Source organism: Canis lupus, chromosome 3 (assembly GCF_048164855.1).
Source record: "Canis lupus baileyi chromosome 3, mCanLup2.hap1, whole genome shotgun sequence".
NCBI lineage: Eukaryota > Metazoa > Chordata > Mammalia > Carnivora > Canidae > Canis > Canis lupus.
In genome coordinates this window covers 7855356-7878670 of record NC_132840.1, presented here as the reverse complement: position 1 = coordinate 7878670, position 23315 = coordinate 7855356, and the positions used below count along the sequence as shown (strand labels likewise).

At 46.1% G+C, this 23315-nt stretch overlaps 1 protein-coding gene and 1 long non-coding RNA gene across 3 annotated transcripts in view; one reads left to right on the top strand and one right to left on the bottom strand.

Moving 5' to 3' along the window:
- The window catches only part of LOC140627826 (uncharacterized), a 72995-nt gene extending 68228 nt beyond the window's left edge, over positions 1-4767 (bottom strand). The window contains exon 1 of one of the 2 annotated variants that reach the window (XR_012026391.1): positions 4485-4767. This is a non-coding gene — a long non-coding RNA (uncharacterized lncRNA). The remainder of the gene's footprint in view (positions 1-4484) is intronic. The other variant, XR_012026390.1, reaches the window with a different exon arrangement.
- A 389-nt stretch (positions 4768-5156) lies between these two features.
- Positions 5157-23315, top strand: part of SMPD3 (sphingomyelin phosphodiesterase 3) — an 82442-nt gene continuing 64283 nt past the window's right edge. The window contains exon 1 of the mRNA XM_072816338.1: positions 5157-5294. The gene's annotated coding sequence lies outside the window, so the exon portion shown is untranslated. The remainder of the gene's footprint in view (positions 5295-23315) is intronic.

Genomic DNA, 23315 nt, shown 5'->3' with positions numbered 1-23315 from the left:
TGAAATCTAGAATTGGTTTTTGTTTTGTTAAGTTTATTCCTAGACATTCTGCGTTTTAGGTATGTATAAAACTGATCATGTGTAGATGATGTTCAAATGATACTGCTAAGAAAGCTCATGGCTTTTATGGGGGTAAGAGGGCTTCTTAGCTCTCCAACATCTTGGTTTCTGTGACACTCATGTCAGAGATCTTGCACCCTATCTATTTCCCTTACCATCTGTTAACTTCCCACTCACTAAACAGTTCGACAAGGGCTACTGGGGTTCCTCTCTCCTTCATCTTTCTGGAAGACCTGCCAGTGACCTACAAAATTGCCTTCAATACCTTCTCATGATCTTCTCTGTCCACTCCAGCCAGTGCCCTTGACCAGAGTTCCTCTACCTCCGATCAGCACTGCACTCCCTGCCCTCCCACCCATCATATCTATCTTCTGCTACACTGAGAATCCCATTCCTTTCATCTGCCCACGCTATCCTGGTTTCACCTCTTTCCTCTTGGTGGACTAGTATTTCTAACTCTCTTGTCAACATTTCCAACTTCCTTGCTTTCTTATCTCCCTTGTCCAGCAAAGCCAAGACCTGGATCAGTCTCACAAGGGGCCTCCTCCATGCATATCTCAGGACTAATAGGATGCTGAAGAAAACCAATAACCCCGCAAATTACTGCTCCTACAAATCCATCACCTCTAAGCTCAGCAGGTCTTTACCACTGCTCTTCAGTGCCTGTCGGTTGCTATTAGCTTTCTCTCCTATTTTCCACAGCAGCTATCTTGAACATTTTCACTCTTTTTTTCCAAGCTTTCCATTCCAACTCATTTCCTCATGCTGAGCAGATTCCCTTGCCTCTGATATCCCATGAGAAGTAATGGCCATTAGGTATGAAGTGCCTCCATTTCCTGAGCCCACCTCCCAACCACCTACCTATTGACTATCAACCTACTTGCATCTCCAACTCTTCCTTCCTTTTTCCCTTTCCATATCAAAGGAAAAGTGGGCCCTCCTCTTACCTGAGACTCACTCTGAACCCTACCACCTCCTACCCCTCTAACTGATTTCAGTTCACCCGTCAACCCTTCTCCCAAAGCATTCATCCTCAACTATACCTCTACTGACTTTTCCCCATCAGCATTTTTGAATGTCCTAATCTCTCCCAACTTAAAACAAAATTGTCTCTCAATTCTACATTCTTTCTGGTTTTCTCCCTCTTCCTCTTCAAAACCATTCCCAAGTGTTATCTATATTAGTATTTCCCAAGGGATTTTGGTTTTCTCTTTGATCTTCTCTAGTAAAGAATTTCATCTATTCCCATGGCTTCAATTATGATGTATATGCTCATAACTTGATAGCTTAAGATTCTTTTTCTGGATCACATCTCTCATCTCTCAAAGATGAAAGGTTCTCAGGACCTGCTTTTTTTGGTCTGAATTAGTTTTAAGGTAATAGTCCCTCTGGTTGTTTTTTCTTTGGCCATGAATCCCTAAATATTAAAGCATTCTCCTAAGCCAAACTCCAAGTCACTTAGTGGACATCTTACCTGGATGTCTCCTACTCACCTCAAACCCACCTGCTCCTTAACTTTTCCTCACCTCGGGGAAATGTTGCACCATCCATTCACCAAATTTCCCAAGGCAGACACCTGGATATCATCCTTGACTCACCACTCTCCTCTGTGCACTCAGCTCATCACTCACAAAGTCCTTTGAATATTTACCTTTGTAATACATCTCAGATCTGCCCCCTCTTTTCTATCTTCATAGATGCTGTGCTGGATCACTACAGCAGCTTCTGACCTACATCCTAGCCTCATCTTCTCCTGTCCATTCTCCACACAGGCCCTAGAACTGTTCAAAATGCAGGTCTCAAAAAAACAAAAACAAAAACAAAAACAAAAACAAAACGCATGTCTCCGTAAAAACCTTCATTATCTTTAGAATAAAGCTATATTCCTCAGCCTAGTATACTAGGCACTGCAACACCCAGCCCTGGTTAATCACTTCAACCCTGCAACATTCTGGTTAATCCCCTCATTACTTAATTAGAAGACGTATGGAATTTCACTGAGACCTTTACTTCCCCTTTAACAAGGTAGGAGGCTAGCTTAATGTTTCCCTGGAATCCTTTATAACTCTAGCTTCCAAGCAGCTAGAATTCCATTCTCTGCTCTAAGGCCACCCTTTAAAAAAAAAAAAAAAGATAAAACAAAGGTATTGAGTATATGCCTAAGCAAAACCATACAACTAATAAGAGAGAGAATGGAAATTTGAACCCAGGCTACTCAGGACATTACCTCATGCCTGTTTATTCATAGTCAAAACAATTTCTGATAATCGAAGATGAATAGCATATGTTAAGTGCTTAATATTTGTGAAGTGCTTTACATAAGCTACCTCACTTATCTATTACAACATTGTCAAATAAGCAAACTACAGATCTGATAATGTAGTTTGTTCAAGGTCACGTAGCTAGTAAATGGGTTTGGATTCCATATCTCCATCTTATTAGCTACTCCCTAACACCAATATAGCATTTTACAACTGAAGAATCAGGTCCAGCCCAGGGTCACACATCTAATCAGAGGCAAAGTCAGAATTAGAACCCGGCTTTCCTTACCCTACTTGGCTGGACCAATGCTATTTTAATCCCTGCTTTCTGGAAGAATCATGGTACCCTGGCTTTTTCACTATTTGCAACAATTTCCTGAAAACTAGCATTACTCCTTAAGTGCTAAGCTGACCTTCAGAGTTTCAGCTGTGGCTACAGGCAGTTCTTTGCTAGCCTTCTGTTGATACTCTGCCAATGCTCTGTTGATGCCCACTCTGTGGCCTAGTCTTCCCCCACCTGCTTTTCTGACAACCTCTACTCTCACTGCTTCTACAGAATTAGACACTCTGTGTCAGCACAAATCCCATTTCCCCCGCCTCCTTATAGTTTTCTCATCTTCAGTAATGAGGCCTCATCTGTTTACCTAGCTCTAGTGATCTTCCCTCAGGGTTTAGCCTGGATCAAAGCCCTTTTGCCATGCCTCTTAGAGGTCCCGTTAGTGCTTCCCCCAATGCAACCCATTTTACTCCTTCAACAATCCTAGTCTTCCCTCGTGGATGTCATCAACTCAAGGATGACAGTTTCTTTTTCTCAGGATCTGTCTTTTTGCTTTGAATCAGGCTCAGGGTAATAGTCCCCCTGGTTATTTCTTCGGCCATGAATTAATTATACCCATATATTAAGGCATTCTCCCAAGAATGCTTTAGCTGAAATACACCCAAAAGTCTGGATGGGGTGACATATGAAGCATGTGTGGGATTAATTGGACCATCTGGCCAACACCAGAGCCCTGAGTGGAAAAGATTCAGAAAAAAAAAAATTAGCTATCAAGATGGGACATCAGCACCAGAGCCTTATGATGCTGAGCAGAGAACTGAAGAAGGGCAGGGATCTCAGACTGTCATTACTTCATAACTGACAGGGGCAGAAGATCTTTCCCAGAAAGGGAGTGGGAGGCAGGGAATTTAGGCACAAAAAAGGAGAAGGGCAAACAGCTAGAAATAGAGGAACATGAAGAACTGATGACATTTAGGGGAGAATTGACAAGACTTCCAAGGAATGATTGGCATGAATCTATCAATCCCTAGCGTCATAGGATTGTAAGGGCTCCCAAAGCATTCAGGCAAAATTCCAATCCACTGTATGAATGACATAAACATTTCCTCACTGCCGTGGCATCCTTCTGGTTGAATGCTTCCAGCAATGGGAAATATGCAACCTTAAGAAATGGAAGAACATGGAGGTGTGAATAAAATTCAATTACTGTTCGGTTCATTTTCAACTCAACAAATATCTAGGAAGTACCTACTACGTGCCAGACACGATAGGCACTGGACTGTAAGTATTAATAATATAGACATGGCCCCTGTTCTGTGAATCTTACAAACTAATGTGGAAAATGGATACATACACAAACACGCAAGTAGATAGGGGAAGTAGAGGGCGCGGTTCACACACACAAGGTGGGGTACCTAATATGCAGCCAGGCATCTAGGAAGGCTTCACGGATGAGACAACGCCTAGGCTGGGGCTTGAAGAGGGCGAGCGGTTAGTCGAGTGCAAGGGTGGAGGGAACCACCGTAGCGAGAGAACACGGGTGGCTAAGGCTTCCCAGCTACCAAGAAGTTCGGAGTGGTGCAAGAACGAGGTGGTCACCACATTCAGAAGGGCTTTTAGAGCAACGTTGAGAGGAGTGTGGGCTTAATTCCATAGGCAATCGGAAGCGTGAGTAGCGCCCTCTGGCGACCCCGGGGGAAATGTTGCGGTATCGGGGGTGGTGTAGGGAGGCCAGTCTGGGAGGGGATAGACCGGGGGACAAGGCCTGCTTCAAGGGATATGACTAGAAGTAAAGCGCTCTTCCATGATAAATCGAGACAAAAATAAAGGGATAAACTTCAGAATGCCACACTCTGAAGCCACAGGTCTCCTCCGTCCTCTCTCACCTTTGCTCGGCAAACCAAAGGGCTCGACCTCGGTTTGCCCCATGCCCGCGGACCGCGGGCAGGAGGACGGATCGGATCCAAGCCCTTCTTCTCAGATAGGAAAACTGAGGCCCAAAGTCCAGTGATGGGTATCGAGAAGAAAAAAGAAAAAAAAAATCGAAACGCCCTCCCAAGAGGCTGCCCGAAGTCACGCACAATCCGACGGTCCCGCGGCCTGCCCCATTTCTCCGTCAGCAGTCCCCAGCCAGCCGCCTTTGCTATGGAAACAGTTCCTCCCGCCCTCCTCAGCGCCTCGGTTGCTCCATGCACCCTGGGAAATGAAGTCCACCTTCGGTTACCTGCCTGCGGCATAAGCCCCCTCCGCGTCCTTAAAGGACTACAAGTTCCAGAAGGCTGTGCAAAAACTCCGGCAGTCTCTGGGGGATGCGGTCTTGACGGAGAGCCCGAGAAACCAGCAGGCTGGGCAGAAGAGAACGGAGTAGGCGCCCCCAATGGGCGGCCTCGTGGGCGGGGCCAAGATCGCCATTGGCTACGGCGGCGCAGGGGAGGCGGAGTCAGCGGAATGAGGCGCGGAGCTGTTCGCAGCTCCAGGTGCTGAGTCCGAGGGAGGCTCCGGACGCGAGAGCTGCGGTGGCCGCCGCCGCCGCCGCCGCCGCCGCCGCTACCGCCGCCGCCGCCGCCGCCGCCGCCGCCGCCGCCGCCGCCGCCGCCGCCGCCGCCGCGAGAGCCACCGCGGGAAAGCCGGGCAGTGAGGAGCCCAGAGGAGCTGGTTGCGCTGCCGAGCGCTGACAGCCCTCCCTCCTCTTTGAGGTCGGTGCTGCTGGGTTCGCTTTTGTTTCATTGGGGAGGGAATGAACTGAGATATGAGGGGGCCTGGGGAGTTAATGGGACCTCTCCTCACCGCCCCCAAGACCATCTGTCCCGAAGAGCTGCTGATTGACTCGAGGGCCTCCCTGTGGCCCGGCGCCTGAAGTCGGAGCTGCTTGGGTTAGTTTTTGTTTTATGGTGGAGGCGCAGTGTGAGAGTGTGAGGGGCAAGCGCTGGAGGGACCCCCCCCCCATCTCTACCGAGAGGGCGTCGGGGAGCTTGGAGCCTTCCCCCACCCCCGTGCTTGAAAACGAGGCTGCTTGGATTATTGAAGATGGGAGGGAGTGTTACGGGATGAAAGGTTCTGAGGCAGGCGGACCCTTCCCCACAACACCTGTACTGCTTGAGGTTACAAAGGGGGTCTGGGTACGATGGGTGAGAACAAGGGGCTCTTCCTCCTCTGCTCAGACCTTCCTGGGCTTATTGGGGAGGGGCTGTTGGGATGTCAGACAGATCCTTTCCATGCCACCCTTTCCTGAAGCCTAGGTTTTTGTGAAGAGGAGAAACGGGATGGGGATGGAGACAGGGGACTCTTCCTCCTCCCACTTGGACCCGCCTAGGTTACTGGGGGGAGGGGGTTGGGATGTGAGGAGCTAAGGCTGGGAGACCTTCTCCACTGTGCTTGAAGTGGCCGGCACAGGAGAGCACTGGCGGATTCTCGGGGTTCTCGATGCTCATGCTCAGGGCCCCTCGCCTATGGTCCGAGTGGGCTGGGTGTGGATGTGCGGTGGGGGAAAGTAAGAGGCGTGGAGGGAGTCCTCCCTACCTCTCCCTACCTGAGCCTTACCTCCCAGGCCCTCTCTACCTGGATGCAGGCCAAGGGCCAAAAGTCGAGACGACCCTCCCAGCCCCGCCCCGTCCCGCCTCGCCCGCGACCCGGCTTCTGCACCGCTGCAGGGAGCCCGACGAGGATGGGCACGTGCGGGCGGGACGGGGCGGGTCCCCTTTCTAGCACTCCGAAGCTCGGGGGAGACTCCCCCTGCGCCCCCAGACCTTTGGGGCTGCTCGGCTAAATGCAAGGCGCGCCCTAGATCTGGCTACCTGCTTCTAGGGCGCGCGGCGGCCGCTTCGGGAACCCGGCTTTTGCGCTCGGCCCAAGCATCCTCCGTAGGACAAAGCGGCGGTCGTTGCACTGGCGGGCCTGCGCCACCCGCTGGGCGGGGGGCGCGGCCAGGGAAGGGGGGGCTCCGGGCGCGGCGCGGAGAGAGCTTCCGCGGAAACATGCCAGGAGCCGGGCGGGAGACAAAGCGCGCTCGCTCCTCTCGGGCCTGCGCGAGCCGGGATGGAAAATCCCGAGGGAGGAGGCGGCTGCGCCCTGGCTGGGTACTATGCCCCGCACCCTTCTTTCCGGCACATCACCCCCTACGCCGGCCCGGCACCCCAGGATGCCGTGTGTGCGATGGTAATCAGGGTCCCTTCTGGGAGACATTCAAGACCTGTGACCACGAGGACGCGGACAGGCGGGGGGGGGGCGGGGGGGGGACTCCGCCTGGAGGGGAGGGTCCCAGGATACAGGAGACCTAAGTGGGCCAGTGTCTGGAGGGCCATCCTGACTGGACGCCCCTGTGCCCCATCAACCACGTTAGGTCAAGTTTGATTCCGGGTTCCGAAGGTGTTTGCATGGATCAGAGTGTGAACATGTATGACTGGGTGAATGTGCCAGTGTGTGCTCCAGTGTTCATATGTGTGTCATGGTGAGCTTGTGAATCTGGCTGTGTGTGGTTGTGAGAAGAGGAGCCACTTACTGCTGACCTTAGATGCTAGGAGTGGAGGCAGGGTAGTAGCCCCTTCCACTCTAAAGCCACCGTAATAACCTAAGGTCTCAGTGTGTGTCCTCAGGGTGAAGGTAGCTTCAGGCTGCCTTCGGCCTAGCCTGCATGCAGGGGTGTGGCCTAGAAGATAGGACCTTACAAGTATGTGGAGCCCTCTTCAGCCTTTCTGGGGTCTCAGGTCTGACCCTAACATTCCTTACCATTGTCCTGCCTTTCCCATCTTCGAGAAACCTTATCTTGCTGTAATGGGCTCCCCTGAGGCCCAGAATTCCACCCTACCCCTCCACGTGGGCTTCCAGGTGGGGCTTGAGGCACTCACCAGCACAGTCTTTATGATGTGGGTGTAAGATTTTGTGGCAAGGCAAATTTTTTCAGTCTGGCTTTCATGTCCGGAAGGGCCAAAGGTCTAGGTTGCTGGTTATTGGCAGGTAGCCTCTCAGTAATACCAGGTATACTACAGAGAGGGCACTAGTGAGACAGAGATACTACTGTGAGTGGACACCTCTGAGGATGACAGCTCTCCCACGGACATGCCCATTTCCAGCAAGTGACCTCAGTTTCATTGTGCTTTTACAGCAAAGGCGTTGTATAGCTTTGAGATAATCCCCACCACAGACCCCCCTCCCATAGGATGAGGGGTTAGACTGCTGTCAGTGGAACCATAGGAAGAGCAGTTACCAGGCAGTGGAGCCACCATCCAGCCCAGCCCTGCCTGGTCCAGTCTCAACAAGTATCCACTGCCGGTACCCACAGCGACCTCTACTGGGAAAAGTAGTAATTTTGCAACTAACACTCTCCCGTAGGGTGGAGATTACGGGTGGGTGTGGGCCCTGTTAGGTAAAAACCACAAACCCTTCTATTTGGGGGCTCCTTGTCTGCCTTTGGAGTCCTAGGTTGATGTTTTTAATAGCATTTCCTTCAAACTAGTTCAAGCAGTGGAACTGCCACTGTCCTTGCCCATATAGAAGTATTTAAAGGGGCACCTGGGTGGCTTAGTTAAAGGTCTGCCTTCAGCCCAGATCATGATCCCAGGGTCCTGGGAGTGAGCCCCACGTGTATCTGGATTGCTGCTCAGCAGGGATCCTATTTCTCCCTCTGCTAACTCCCCCTGCTTGTGCTTTCTCACTCACTGTCAAATAAATAAATAAAATCTTTCTTTTTTAAAAAAAGGAAGAAGTATTTGAAGAGGGCCAAAATGCCTTTGTCCACATTTCTGTCCAGTTGGGGGTGGGCATCAAATCTGCTTATGAGGAAAATGCATGGAAAAATCTTATCAAGCTCAGGATGTTTTAGGTATCTTATTTATCTCTTCCTCACCCACTATGATTCCCACCTCCCCTTCTTATTCCATTTTATCCTTCTCTCTTCCTCATCATTAAATTAGTCAATAACATATTTTCAAAGATAAGCTTTCTTTCACTAGTTGACAATATGGCCCAGAAAATGTAGAAATCAAGAGGCTATTACTAAGTGCAAAGAACTGGCAAACACTGGCTCTTCCAGACCTAATCGTGAAATCATGGCAGTAGGGGAGATGGATGAAACATGCTGTCTTAAATCCTCATCTGGTGACGTGTGTCTCTTCTCCCAGAATTACTCTGAAGGGATTTCACACAGACACAAAATCTTTAGAGCTCCTCAAAGGAAAGGAGGTATTTAAATACCTGGTATTGTTCTTACTTTGGCATCCATGTGATTTGCATTGAACTATGTGACTCAGTATCACAAAGTAAAAATAGGACTTAATCTCTTCCTTGCCTGTTCAGAAGGTGACTGCATATGTGTGTTGTGTTCTGTATTAGAAGAGTGAAAAGCTAAATTATCTCATAAATTGAACCACCTGCTTGTTCTGATTAGAGAATGGCGCTTAACATCACCTACAGGCAATAACATTATTTTATGTTTCTTTTAATTCATACCTGAATCTCTTTGTCTTGTAAAGCCTTTCTTCATGCTCATACATTATTACTTTCACTTGAAGTTAATCAAGAATGTTTAATCCTTGTACAGAAGCCAAACAAATTAAATATCAGCAGATACAGGAAGATGTGGGTGGTGTTTCTGTTCTTGGGCTCAAAAAAATCCTTGGAGTTCACAGGAGAGAAGGAAAGGGGGTGAAGATTTAGTAAATCTTATGGGTGTAGTTAACGGGTTTCTGAAGAGGAGAGGCTCCTCAGAATTTCTCCAGGAGAACTGGTCATGTTGAAGAATCTGAGGATGCAAGCAAATAGCATGCATGCTGTGAATGAGAATGAAGCCCCTGGGATTCCTAATTCCAAACACTAATGCAGCCTTTCTGGGAAAATCCCCCAAATCTCTCCAGTTCCTTTGGGCTGCCAGTCACAAGGGAGTGGAGCTGTCCGAGGTTCTGGAGCACCGGCTTCCGCCCCAGTAGTGGGAAGGCAGGATTTAGGGCATGGAGTAGAAGCAAGCTCTGAGGAGCATGGCCTCTGTGAGGATTTCCCTAAAGCTCATCATCATAGAAAGAAATAGGAGGCAACAGAGCTATAAAGACTTTTATCGCATCGCTTCAAATGAACCCATTGGCAAACCCTATTTAAAGAATTACAAGCTAATAAGAGGAAACATTTCTGAGTCAGGCTTTTCAAATGTAAGAATGTATTTAATCCTCACAGTCCTATGAGGTAGATGGTAGTGGTAGTTTCCACTTTCAAGATGAGGAAATGAAGCTTTAAGAGGAAAGGGGCTTGCCCATGATTATACAGATCAGAAGAAAAAGAGTTTAGATTCCAATCTGGATCTCTTAAACTGCAGAGGTTGCTCTTACCTCTATTTTTTCCTATTGCTATTGTAGAAGCAAAATTGAAGTTTTGAACTGTCCTCTATGAGATTCTAACCAAATTTTAGAGGAATGGATTGGGGGCCAACAAAGATTCAGACATAAGCCATAAAGAGTCCTTTCAAATGCATCAAGGATATTACCACAATACTTTACATATTATCCTGCGAAAAGGATACCTGTACTTGATTACCAAGGAGGAGAAAGGGGAGTATAATGATCCTCATGGCCAGTGTTTCAGAGTTTTCTTTCCAGAATGGAACAATTTCACAAGAAGCCAAGCCTATATGGCATCAAAATGTATTTTTAATAATCTGCAAGAATAGTTGGAAAATGAAGAGGCTGATATTATTTCACAGAATACATGCAGAACCAAAGAAATAGGGCTTATCTTCATTTGCTACTGTCCAGTTCCAATGCTGAGGACACTTGGATATTGTTAAGGGGTTCCTTCCCCATATTCCTACTCTCAGATTTTTACAGCAAAGTCTCTAACTCCAAAATAAAAGTTTTCATTGTTGTAAGCCTCAGCTAATCTCAGGGAAGCATCACATTTCTGCCTTTATGTCATCATAACCATTGTTCTGTCTTCATATGTGGCTGCAGGATGCCTGAAGGTAGGCAGGTTTGGGGTTTGATATGCTTCAAGCTACATGTCCTCTGGTCCTCCCAGGGTGGCAGTGCCAACTGCCCCAATCTTGCCACATGCACAAGGGGCCTATGCCTGAGAACTCCCCATTCAGTAGCTGTTGTTTAGGTGTCTGAAGAGAATAGAGAGGAACGGACTTTTGCTTTTTCTCCTCTCTCTATCTCAGTCTGCACAACACACAGATAGGGGGCCTCACCTTTTAAGAAAATGCCTCAAATCAGGCTGGGTCTCCAATCCATTTTGAGTAATTCTTTCCCCTTCTAGGTTAGGGCCTTGCAAGACTCTGATGCATGGAGCAAGGCTGCTACTGCTGTTCCCGAGGGCACTTGGAGGCCAAGGACCTGGCTCCCCATCTGGGTCTGCTCTGACTCATATGACCGCAGACAGATTTGATTGTTTTCTTATTTAGAGTCATTAATTAACTCTCCTCAACATCAGAACAGCATGTATTAAGAGGAAAGCTATTTGTGGGGGTCTCTAGGAAGCTATGCCTACAGCTGAGCACCGTCTCCTTTGCTAACAGGATCAGGAAATGGTTTTTAATTCTGGCTATGACCCTTCAGAAAACTTAGATCATCAAGATTTTATGCCAATATGAGAAAGGAAATAAAAGTGTAATTAATTGACAAGACTGGTAGAGTTATTCTGGCAAAAACTGGGAAACCCAGGGGTCTCAAGACTTTTTATTCATCCAATGAATATTCCTGTATCTGCAATGTGCCAAGCACAGAGCTGGTCATAGTGAACACAGTCCAACTTAGGGTAAGCTCTGTCATATAGGAATCTTGAATGGAAAGTGGAAACAGAGGCAGAACCCCTGACAAGGGTGTGTGCTGTAAATAAAGTTTTTAGAAATGGAAAGAACCTTAATAATCACAAACCATCATCTCTTTTTTAACACGAAGAGGCTGAGGGAAATTGGGGTTGCCACTGGCCACACACAGCCCCTGGAGTAGCGAAGATGGAGATTAGAACCCAGGTTTTAGTAATTCCTAAAGCTTCTTCTCTCCATTGTACAAAGTAATGCTCTGTTCACCAAATTATCCAAAGGGCACATTTTCATTAACATAGCCTTCTTTGATCTAATCTTAATGCAAAACTTAAAATTATAAGAGAAACAAATCATAGATGAAATACAAAAAGAAGAATGCCTGTTTATATCCTGTTGTCCAAGATAGTAACCACATGCGGCTATTGAGCACTTGAAATGTGGCTAGTCCAAATGGAGATGCACTGTAAGTATAAAATATACACTAGATTTTGAAAAATTAGTATGAAAAAAGAATATAAAGTATATCATTAATAATGTTAATGTAGATTGAAGTAATATTTTTGATATATTGGGTTTAAATAAAATATATTAAAATTAATTTCATTTGTTTCCTTTACTTTCTTAATGTGTATACTAGGAAATTTATAATTATATATGTGGCTTGCATTTATAGCTCATATTTCTACTGAATAATGCTGTTCTAGAGTGCTTCCACTTAGGAGGAAATGTTCTTTACAAACTAAGGCATTTAGCAAAGGAGGTTCTATAATCAGTCAACCTGAGATGAATAGTAGCTTTCCCACTTGGGCTGTGTGACCCTGAACAAGTTGATTGATCTCTCTGTGCTTCTATTTCCTCACCTGTAAAATGAGGATAATAACAGAGCCTACCTCTTTGGTTGAGTCAAATCCCTTAGAACAGTGGCTAGTACATAGTGTGTACTCAATATTAACTATTGTTATTATCAGAAGGGGCTTAGGGAATCTTACAAGGCAGAGGCAACAGAAGAACAAGCAATTTTCAGATAAATAAAGGAAAAGATTTACTACTAGTTAAAACAGGACTGGAAATATTTGCTCAGTATAAGCTCATGAACTACCTTGATGTGGCCCCAATTTTCTGGCAGATAATGATACGGAGGAAAAATTTCAAGCCATTTACATAAGCATACAATGGATAAACAAATTAGCTAATTGCATTATGCCCAGGTCTTGACCTCTGCTAAATGAGTTGAGGAAGAAGATGATCAAAGTATACTAAGAGCAGATGACCCAAGAGCTCTAAGTCTCTTTGACTCCAAGATTCCTAGGGAAATATAAGCCTTATGCTCTAGGAGAAAGATCCTGGGTGGAGTCAGACACATGTGAGGTCAAAGCCACTCTGCTACCCATTGGCCTTTTTTTTTCCCCATTGGCCTTGATCAAGATACTGTAGGGGCACATGGATTGGCTCAGTTGGTGGAGTATACGACTTTTGATCTCAGGGTTGTGGGCTCAAGCCCCACATGGGGTATAAAGATTACTTAAAAATAAAATGTTTTTTAAAAAAGTACCAGTTTTCTCTATAAAATGGAGCTAGCACCACCTCTCTTGCAGGTTGTGGTAAGGACTGTATTAGATAATGCAAATAAAACACCTTGTACATAGTAAGTGCTCAAAAATGGTAGCTTTCATGAAATGAAATTTCAGATATTCTTTAACAGGAGGTTGAAAGGACAGTTTCATCTGATAAGTGTGTCTGCACCAAAATGTAGGTTCTCAGTAACTTTGGGCACCCTACACAATCTTTCATGCTCTTCTCTCTGTCCTATTAACACATGTGAAGTTTCTTTCCTGGGATGGTAAAGCAAGTAGCAAAATGGGTATTGTTCTCCATCATACTTCTTCTCAAATTCTGACATTCTGACCTTAGTGTTTAGAGCACTTTACACACAGCTTTGCTTTAAAAATAAATGGGACATAAATCTAGAAACCACAGTCCCCAGAGAACCATGTTCTCTAGGCTCTTAGAGCAGGCCATGGGTCCACCCACTGCACAGCTCTGAGGCAGCACATTACTGCTATCCTTGAATATCTATTCTTCTTCCAAAAGTTTGCTTTCTGGACCAAAGAAATGTATGTTAAGCTGAATGAGGATTTCTGTTGACAAAGCAGATCGGACTCTAGAGAAAACACTCAGACTAGTTATACAGCAAGTGTGGAGATCCCTGAACGTATTTTGGCAGATGAGAACAACATAGTCAGATGTCTGGGGTTAAAGTATGATGGGAGGATTAAGGTGGGGAAGAGCCTGCAGGCAGGCTCAACCCTGGTTCTGTTGAGAGACCCATGACTTCCAGAGACCTAAGTACCAGTACTAAGTTCTCTTGGGATAAGTTCTGATCTTAAAATGCATTTTCCCCCATCCATTCCCTCTTGTTCACTCAACAAATGCAGAATGGTACATTTTGGAAAACCTTGTTCTGGAAGAGCCCAGGGTCTGGCTGAGGAGAAGAGAGATGTTAATGTACAGAGTGAACCAAGGAACAAGGGCTAAAGTAAGCCCAAGAGGCCTGATGAAGGCGGGTTGGCTATGGCATTTGGCTAAAGCAATGGATCCCAGTCAGACAGACCTGAATCTGAATCTCAGTTTCACCACCAATGTGGTGGGCAAGTGCTTTAACCTTTTTTAGCCTCATTTTTCTCATCTGGGGCAATAAAACCTACTTTCCCTGGGTTGCTATGGCCATTACATGACAACTTATAAGAAAATTCTTAAGGTAATACTAACTTTCTTTTATTGAATGCTTACAGTGCATCAGGCAATGTGCTCAGCACTTTATATGTATAAAAGAGATACCACTATTATCCTACGTTATAGCTGAGGAAAGCAATGCTCAGATACTTTAACTTGCTCAAGGTCACACAAGCAGTAAGATGTGGAACCAGGACCCCAACCCAGGCAATTTGACTGTAAAACCTTCTCTTGACCACTGTGACCAATGTCCTCTCTGATTCAAGGTCAGCAGGAACCCAATAACTGTTATTTTGAAAGAGGGCAAGATGATTCATTGATTAGCCTGTATAGAGGTCTTCTGCTTGGTCTTCAAGAAGGGGTGCAATATGGAGAGGCTCTGAAGGGTGAGTACAGTAAAGAGGGAAGACAGGGAAAAGCTATGATCAAATGAATAGGGCTGGGAACACCAATGAGGTGTGCTGGGGGCCCTGAAATGGAGAAGAGGTTTTCAATACGAAATAGATGTTTGGAAAGTCTTGGATGTCAAGCTAACAAGCTAGAAAACCAAAAGAGTTCATAGGCAAAAGAAGGGATGTGAAATCTGAAGGCACCAATTGGAGGCAGCTCACTGAATTTGGGCATATGGTTGCCGTGTGGAGCAGGTGACCAGGCATGCCCAAAGCCAGTTTGAGGAGACGGCGGCCAGACAACACCACAATCCAGCATTCCTACCATTGCTCTCTGCTTTCCAAACCATGTGCCTAGCCTTTTCTTTCACTTGATCTTCACAAAAGCCCTAGGCAGTAGAAGGGTGGAAGGTCTGCTACCAGCATTGCTGCCTGTGTTGAGTGGCAGGCAGCATGGGCTGCCAGGAACACAGATGCCAAGCACAGCTGCAGTGCTCAAACTCAGGCAAAAAGCTTTGGAGGCCTTTTTGTAGGGGGGAGGCAGAAGCCTTGCCCACTGGGCTGAGTCCTTTTCTCTGTGCTCTGGGAAGCAGGCAGTGTTATATTTTGGTCTGATTTCCCAGTGACACCCCTGCCTGAGTAGCAGCCTCCCAGGGTGGCTGCTGTGAGGGCCTGTGTCAGGGTCATTGCAAATCCCGTAGTCCCTTTTGGATGCAGCACCTGTCAGCCAGTGCCCCCTGCCTCCTTTGTAGAGAGCTGTTTCACAAAATGAAATGTTTCTGAATTTGCCATTGTAAATTCGCTGTGCTTATTTCTCTGCAAACTGCAGAGATTAGAGACCAAACCCCATTCTCCTTAGAGGGGGTTAGAAGAAAAGTCTATCCTTTCTAATGGCTGCAGTAGCTGCTGACCACCCGATTTCTCTCCACGGCTATGCTTCTAATAACAATGGAAAACAAAGACAGGAAGGGAGAGGGACCCAGATGTGGCATTTCTTCCTAGAGGCCCCTGCAGTTCTGTGAAGGGTGTGAGGCCATGGGGAGGGAACTTCCACAGTCATGAGAGAGCGCCTTGATAAGTAAAGGAGTTTTGATGTACAAGATGATAGAAAATGAAAGAGATCATGATGCCATACTATGTTTTCTCTAGAAAGTGATGCCCTCCACAGTTCTGGAAGGATAAACAAACAGGTCAGCAAGGCCACAGGGGTCTTGACAAGTTAGCCAGGAACAAGTCCCTAGGGATTTTAAATATATCATTAATAAGAAATGACAAACACCGGCAGCCCAGGTGGCTCAGCGGTTTAGCGCCTGCCTTTGGCCCAGGCCGTGATCCTGGAGACCCGGGATTGAGTCCCACGTCAGACTCCCTACATGAAGCCTGCTTCTCCCTCTGCCTGTGTCTCTGCCTCTTTCTCTGTGTGTGTGTCTCTCATGAATAATCAAATAAAATCTTAAATAAATAAAAATAAATTTAAAAAGAAATGACAAACACTTGGTAATAGAATGTTAAAGGCTCCTGTGGCCACTGACCCCAGTAACAATTGATGTGTCAAACACTCGACGCAACAGGGTGGAATGGTGACTTTTGAAGGATAAAATCAAATTGGGAAATCATAATAATGAAGGTATGGATGTTTAGAGTGGAAAGTACAGCTGTGCTTACTTTAGAATATCTTTACCAGCCAGGTCCCATTTACCTGATCATTAGATGTTCCTGTGATCAGCCCCCAGCTTGGGGCCTAGAACATAGTAGGTGCTCACCAAGTGTTCATAGTTTGCTCACGCGCTTGACATACTGTGTGCTAAGCCTTGTGCCAGGCATCGGGGAGATGGAAGTGAATGAGGCTTAGTGCCTGTCCTTATGGGGTTAGTCAATTCCAAAGCAGAACAAGGAGTGCACTGTAGGAAATGTACAAGTGAACGTGGTCACCCATGATGTTCCCTTCCAGATGCTTCCTCATACTTCTGGAATAAGGTAGCCCAGCAGATGAGCCAAACTGGGATCTTTTACTGCCAACTTCATCTCACCTCAAATCTGAGCAGGTCCAGCTGTGGCATCTGAGGTAGCAGCATGAAGGTAAAGGAGGCAGAGGCTCGTATATTGCAGAAACTTGCTGGGTACACCTAGTGAAAATGCTTCATTTGAAAGACCCACTCTTGAGAACTTTTGCCTGCAATTAGAGCATATGGCCACAGGGAGCAATCACGAAGCAGTTGGTCCAAGCAGCCTCCTCATGGGCATGATATGCTGAGCAAAATAGTTCTTCACTTGTTAACCTTCAGAAGAACATAATCTTGCATTAATGGATCATAAAAGGACTGCACATTTAATTGGACCAAACCACTGTAACCTATGTGAGTGGAATTATGAATTCATCAACATTCATTTAACAAAATTCATGTAGGTCTACTATACACAAAGAGCAACACAAAGTCTCCATCGTTAGGTACTGCCTCCTGCAAGGAGGACAAACACAGATAATTGTTGTGCAGCAAAATAAGTGGTATGATGGGGGGATGAACAGAGCATACTAGAGGCACAGAGGAGTGACTGACTGACGGGGGGCAGTGAGGGGGTGATAATACACACACGTGCCTAAGCTTGACCCAGATGTTAAGGCCTAAGTCAGAGGGTTTACACCAGCACACATAGAAGTGTGATATTTCAGGACACTGAAGGGAATTGGGATTGGCCTGTAGAGTGACCTTGGATGTATCATCTACACCTCTAGAACTCAGTTTCCCCATCTGGTCCTCCAAAGGCTTGGTAGTGGCTCTCCTGACCATGTGGGCCTGGAGTAGCATGGAGATTAGGGTGATGACCTTGATCTCAGTGGCCAAGGCCTGGACTGGTCCCAGCCCCAAGACCTCCTGGGAACCTGCTTGTCTGGACCCGCTTGATTCTGGCTGAAATGTTCCAAGGGATTCCGGAGGATCAGCTGAGATGCCAGCCCTAGAGGAACTTGACATTGTAAGGGGTCAGCCTTTAGCGTCCAGCAGAAATGAATAAATAAATAAAATCCTTAAAAAAAAAAAAACTTAGATGTTATATGTCAATAATATTTCAATAAAGCCAGGAAAAAAAAAGAAAGCAAAGCAAAGCTTTGCTTGGCCTGTGTCTCCCTCCGGAGACCTTCTTCGACCCTGGCAGGCTGTCCTCCCCAGCCAACCCCACACTCCATTTCCCAGCCCCCACTACTGCCCTGTCTATAGGTGTGGCAATGCCCTCCCCAGAACTGGCCCCTCTGTGTTGGGGATACAGAGGAGCAACTATCTTGCATAAATGAAAAAAAAATGCCAGAGTGTTAAATTTAAGCAAATGTTTTAAAGGTTTTAATTGCCCCATAGAGAGAGTTTTAATATACAATACATTAGAGCAACACCTAGTTAAGAGAGTAGATAAATGGAAGCACTGAAAAAGCCCTTGCTGAAATTCCTTTTACAAGTCTAAAAATCCTTTTTTTTTTTTTCTTCAAATAATTCAAGTGCCCAGGAAATTGCATGCATAAGACTGACAGGCTCTGAACCACCTTCCCAGGCCAGAGCCAAGACCCAGGCAACTCCGGTCCTCTATCCCCTCTCACTCTGGTCCCTTAACCCTGGAACCCTCTCTGCAGAGAGCTCATCCCTGTCAGCTGGGGCTACATGCGCTCAGGCTGCTTTTCACCACTAAGGGTCAGCAGGCACCTCTTCCTGGGGCTTCTGCAGTGGGGAGGACACTTCCTGCCTCTCCCCCTCACCATCACCCAACACACTTCCCCCTTGGCTGGGGCCTGGATGGTCCCTTCACTTGCAGGAAACACCACTGAGTACCTATGCAGGACTCCCTTCCCAGAGGGAGCAAAGAAAAAACTACAGAGGGCCTTTAAAACCATTCTGCAGAGGATGTCGCCTCCACCAAAAGAGATGAGAAGGGGCCAGGCTGAGATAAGCTGAGCTGCTTAGAAACTGAACACAGAGACAAATCAAAACATTCATTGGAGGCAATAGAATGCAGATCAGTGGAGTGAGAAACAAGATGTCTCCCTGCCTAAATCACAGCAGAAGATAAAAGAAATCATCTACTCTGGTGCAAAAGTCAGAAAAGAAAAGAAATGCAGAAAACATAAAACAAGATGACAGGAGGCTACCCAAAATGAATCTGACAATAAATTTAAGTAGTTAATATTCCCTTGTTACAAGACAAAGGCTCCCAGATTAAATAAATACTAGAATAAATAAATAAATAAATAAATAAATAAATAAATAAATAAATAAATAAATAAAAAACTAGAGACTCAACTAAAATTAAACAACACCAGGGTAGGCCAAGCTATACCAGATAAATGCAAACAAAAGCAAAAGCGTGAGTGGCTATATCAGACAAAACACAATTTAAGGTAATAAGTAGCACCAAGCAGGATAAAAGGGCAATTTTATATTCATAGGAGCAATTGTGCAAGCATAACTGTTCTGAACATTTGTACACTCTCGATTTTAGTATCAGGACACTTGAGGGAAAACCCATTGCTGTTGGAAATATGAGATGAAGACAATCGTGCACATAAATTTACATACTACGTTCAGTATCTGACATCTAGTAGCCAAAACATACATAACAACAGAAAGGAGTAATATTCTGAAGATTGAAGGCAAGTGCTGAACTCTGTACCAGTGTGAATGATGTTTCTAAAAGACCATCATAAATGGGTACTTGGGATATAAATGTTAAATTGAGTACAGCTTTATATATAATCACAACTTTAAAAACCCTATGCCGCTGAAAAGCCACTGAAAGAAAATATACCAAAAGGTTGGCATGTGGTGTGTTTAGAAAGGTTTGAATTTAGGTATTTAAAATTTCTTTCCACTTTTTCCTCCAAACGTTCTTTAATGATCATATAATATTCTATGAGTTTAAAAAGGTGAACTGAAAAAAAAATAGTTTTAGACTCATCCCCATTGTATAGGGTTTACGATTTTTAAGATTTGGGTAAAATTAATAAGAACAGCAGACAGGAATCCCAGCAGGCCCCACACAGCCTGGGGATCTTGGCCCCTCTAGATCCATCTGGTCACTCACTCCCTTCTCAAAACCCTAGGGCACCTGTGTTTTCCCAGCTCTGCTCCCATCTCGTCTACTTTGCCCTTATGACCCTTCCAACCTGCACTGACAGTTCAACTGTGGTTTCCCCCAAGACAGACCCTGGTCTCCTTGCTTTTCCCCTCCACCCATGCCTCTCATGACCACACCTATTCTTGGAGAGGGATGCAGCCCCCTCTATATGCCAAGGACTCAAGAATGCGTCTCCAGCCCCAAATTCACCAGAGTTTCAAGGGTGTGCATCAGCCCGCAGACTGGATGTCAATGAATAAATGTGGGGCAGGCATGATAGACATGCCAGCAGAGGAAATTGTCAGTGAAGCCCCTCTGAGCACGTGACATAGGGCAGAGGGATTGAATGGGAAGCAAGGATGCCAAGGGGTAGTGATGAGAGCATGTAAGGCATCCGCAGTCAGAGGTAAAAGAAGGTTTCCAAGAAAGAATTAGATAAATCATCATCTTGAGCACAGTGCCCCGTATGCCATTTGAAAGCAGAACCTACAGCTCTGGTGTACAGGGCTATGAATTAGAATTGTGGCTGTAATCAAGAAAAACAACAAAGTCAAATTTAAAAACCAGGCCCAGGGACGCCTGAGTGGCTCAGCAGTTGAGGGTCTGACTTCGGCTCAGGGCGTGATCCTGGGGTCTTGGGATCGAGTCCCACATCGGGCTCCCTGAGTGGAACCTGCTTCTCCCTCTGCCTGTGTCTACCTCCTCTCTGTGTCTCTCATAAATAAGTAAAATCTTTAAAAACAAAACAAAAACAAAAAGCAGGCCCAGACTGTCCTGTCCCTTGGAATGCTCACATTCCCTCAAATCCCTCAAATCTCTTCTGCCCATCACACACATCCAGCTACTGGTTCAGGGGACAGACCTGGCTCTACCACTAAAATTTACTGGGCAGTAGTTTCTGGTCTGGCCTCCTGACTTTTCAGGGCAGGACAGAAAGTCTGTAAATACCCCAAAGTCTTTAATCTACCAGCAAAAAGATTGAGGATGAGATCAGTTTCTTATACCACTGATGTGGTATGTTAATTTTAAGGTACAATTTCTTTTGAAAATGACAAAAATAAACTTAACTACTAACCCTAAACATATATTCTTATCAATCTCAGCTCTAAGTATATACTCTCAATGGGAAGTAAATTACTTTAAGAGAGCTTTCTAAAATTATTACATATAATTTCTCTTGCGTTTCTAGGTCTGGGTTGCTATCCAGTTACCATTTTGTTTTGAAAGGCAAACATGCCTGGGACCAGTCTTTGGAAACAGGGTTTCATAAGATACTACGCAGCCACCTGGCTCTAGAGAAGAGGTAGTGCTAAGTCGCCTCTAGCAAGTCACTTAACTATCCTAATTTTCAAACTCCATAAATAAAGTGAAAGACAGTCATACCTACCTTAAAATATTGTTGTAAAGAAACTCACGGTTCCCTACATAAAGTGCCTAGTCCCGTGTGTCTTGCAGCAGGAGCTCAGTAAGCATAGCAGTTATTCTCCTATCAAGTAGTGGTTTTTAGCCTCTGTGGCCTCTGGTCCTACACATGATGGACACAAGTCATTCTGGAAAAGCTCCTATATTTCCCATAGTTTCCAGCCATACAGCTTTATTTCCATATCCTTTCTCCTCTTACTCGAAGAACATCTGAAGGCAAATAACTAAAATTGAAGTGATAATAGGAAAAGCCCCTAGCATCTTTGCTTTTTTGGTTTTATAAGGCAAGTTAGTCCCAAACTTGACTACTTTATCATCAGTGACAAATAAAGGGGAACTCACCAGTGTCTAAAAGACACATCCCAATTATCTGAGAACCTAGGTTCTCAGAACCAGGCATATCATAACTTCCCTGGGGCTCACAAGCCCTAACACCCCCTCATCCTGTGAGACCTAAAGACCTGTCTCCTGGCCCCAGTCAGACTCTCAAGCAATTGGGTACCTAGGGCCTCATTTTCTTACCTCCTCCTCCCCCCTCAAAACCCCACCATCTCTCTGGTATAGTTCCTGGCCTTTAGTGGACAGTTAATAAATGTTTCATAAATAAATGTATCTGAATTCTGGCCCCACTTTTGCACCTCCCTGCACTGGGACTAGTAAATGTGCATTATGAGCCAAAATCAGGTCAGGTGACCTGGCTTCCAGCAATGATGTGCACAGAAGGCAAATGATTAAATAATGCATGTCTATCCACTTGACACGACATTTTGCAGCCACTGGAAATGATGCGCTCAAAGCCTCAAAGGCCACACGGAGACACATCTAACATTAACTGAATAAATAGACCATAAAGCGAGTGTCCTTGTCCAGCCATCACACACACGGACCCAGATCGAAGGGAAAAGCCGAAGAGTATCTGTTGCTATGAGAGGGGAGGGACTCTGCCCAATGTGTTTCTAAATTCTCTGTGTTGCTTGGCTTTTACAATGAAGAGCAAGAGATGATGGGAAAAGGCCCCCAAAACTGGAAATTAGTCCAGGGCTTCCTCATGGGCACATGGCCAAACTCAGTGCGCTGAACTCAAAACAAAGGCGGAGGAGCTGGACTGAGGAAAGAATGCGGAAGCCAGAGTCCATTCAGGAACAAAATGTGGACTTGACCCAAAATAGCTGTCATGCTCAGCCTCAGAGTCTGAATTAATCGTCTTCTTAGTTTATTGACATCTATGAAATTGATTCTCACCACAGAATCGCAACCCGTGGCCCTGGCATTGCAGTTGATAAAAAGCATGACGGGGGAGGCAGTAGAAAGCATCTGTACCAAATATTCAGAGGGCCCTGGGGTGGGCTCTGTGGAGACATATGTGTTCTCTCTGGAAAATGTTCTCAGGCATTCCTGGGAAGAATGAGAGAGGAGAAAGGGAGAGGAACAGGTCGGGGAGAAGGAGCTAGGCAGCTTCTGCTGCTCTCCAGTCAAAGTTGACCTTGAGAGTCACCTCCTCTACACCCAAACTGGAAGCCTGGCCCCACTTTCAGTTCCTTTCCTCACTGCAGACCTGGACATCATTCCTCTCTCCTAAGACAGGGCCCACTGCTCAGTCCAGAGAACAGTTTCCCTACGTTGGTCCTCAAGTCCCTTATTTGGAAAAGAGCTGGACACAGCAGAGCCCAGAAGGCTCACAGAGACTCGCTGCTGACCAGGATGAGCAGGCAGGCTGGTGGCAGCCCTGGGCCACAGGGCCCCACTCCTGCCCTTCCAGGCCAGGGAAGGAGAGCCTGTTGTGGCCAGCACATGTACCTCAAGTGCCTTTGCCCTGCCCTGAGCTCATGTTGAGAGCAGAAACCACTGTTTCCCTTCAACCTCCCCAGGTCCTTCTCAGGAGGCCCAGCCTTACACCAGTGTTGCCAGAGGAGTCAAAGCTCCCCAGTCACCAGCCACAGAGGCCTCCTTGTTTTCCAGAACGACACTGCTCGAGCACAGAGCACTGACCAGCCCTCATACCACTCTGACTGGCACCTGACTCTGGAAGCCCCTATTATAATGAGGCCTGCTCCGAGTGTGGGATCTGGCAGGCAAGATTGCCTGGGCTGAGCCCACTGTGTCTGACAGGAAAGCAGATAGGCCTTGACTTTGTCCACATTTGAATCCAGGTCACCAGAAATCTAGCCTTAGGGTTTCCATGTGCCCTACCTCCGAGTTCCTGGTAGGCCAAGACCGACTCCAGATTTATAACCCTGCTGCAGTGACCAAGACCCTCCCCCACGTCTGCCTCACCTAATACGCAGCCTTCACAGAGGGCTCATCTTCCGCAGGGCAGCCAGGTTTTGTTA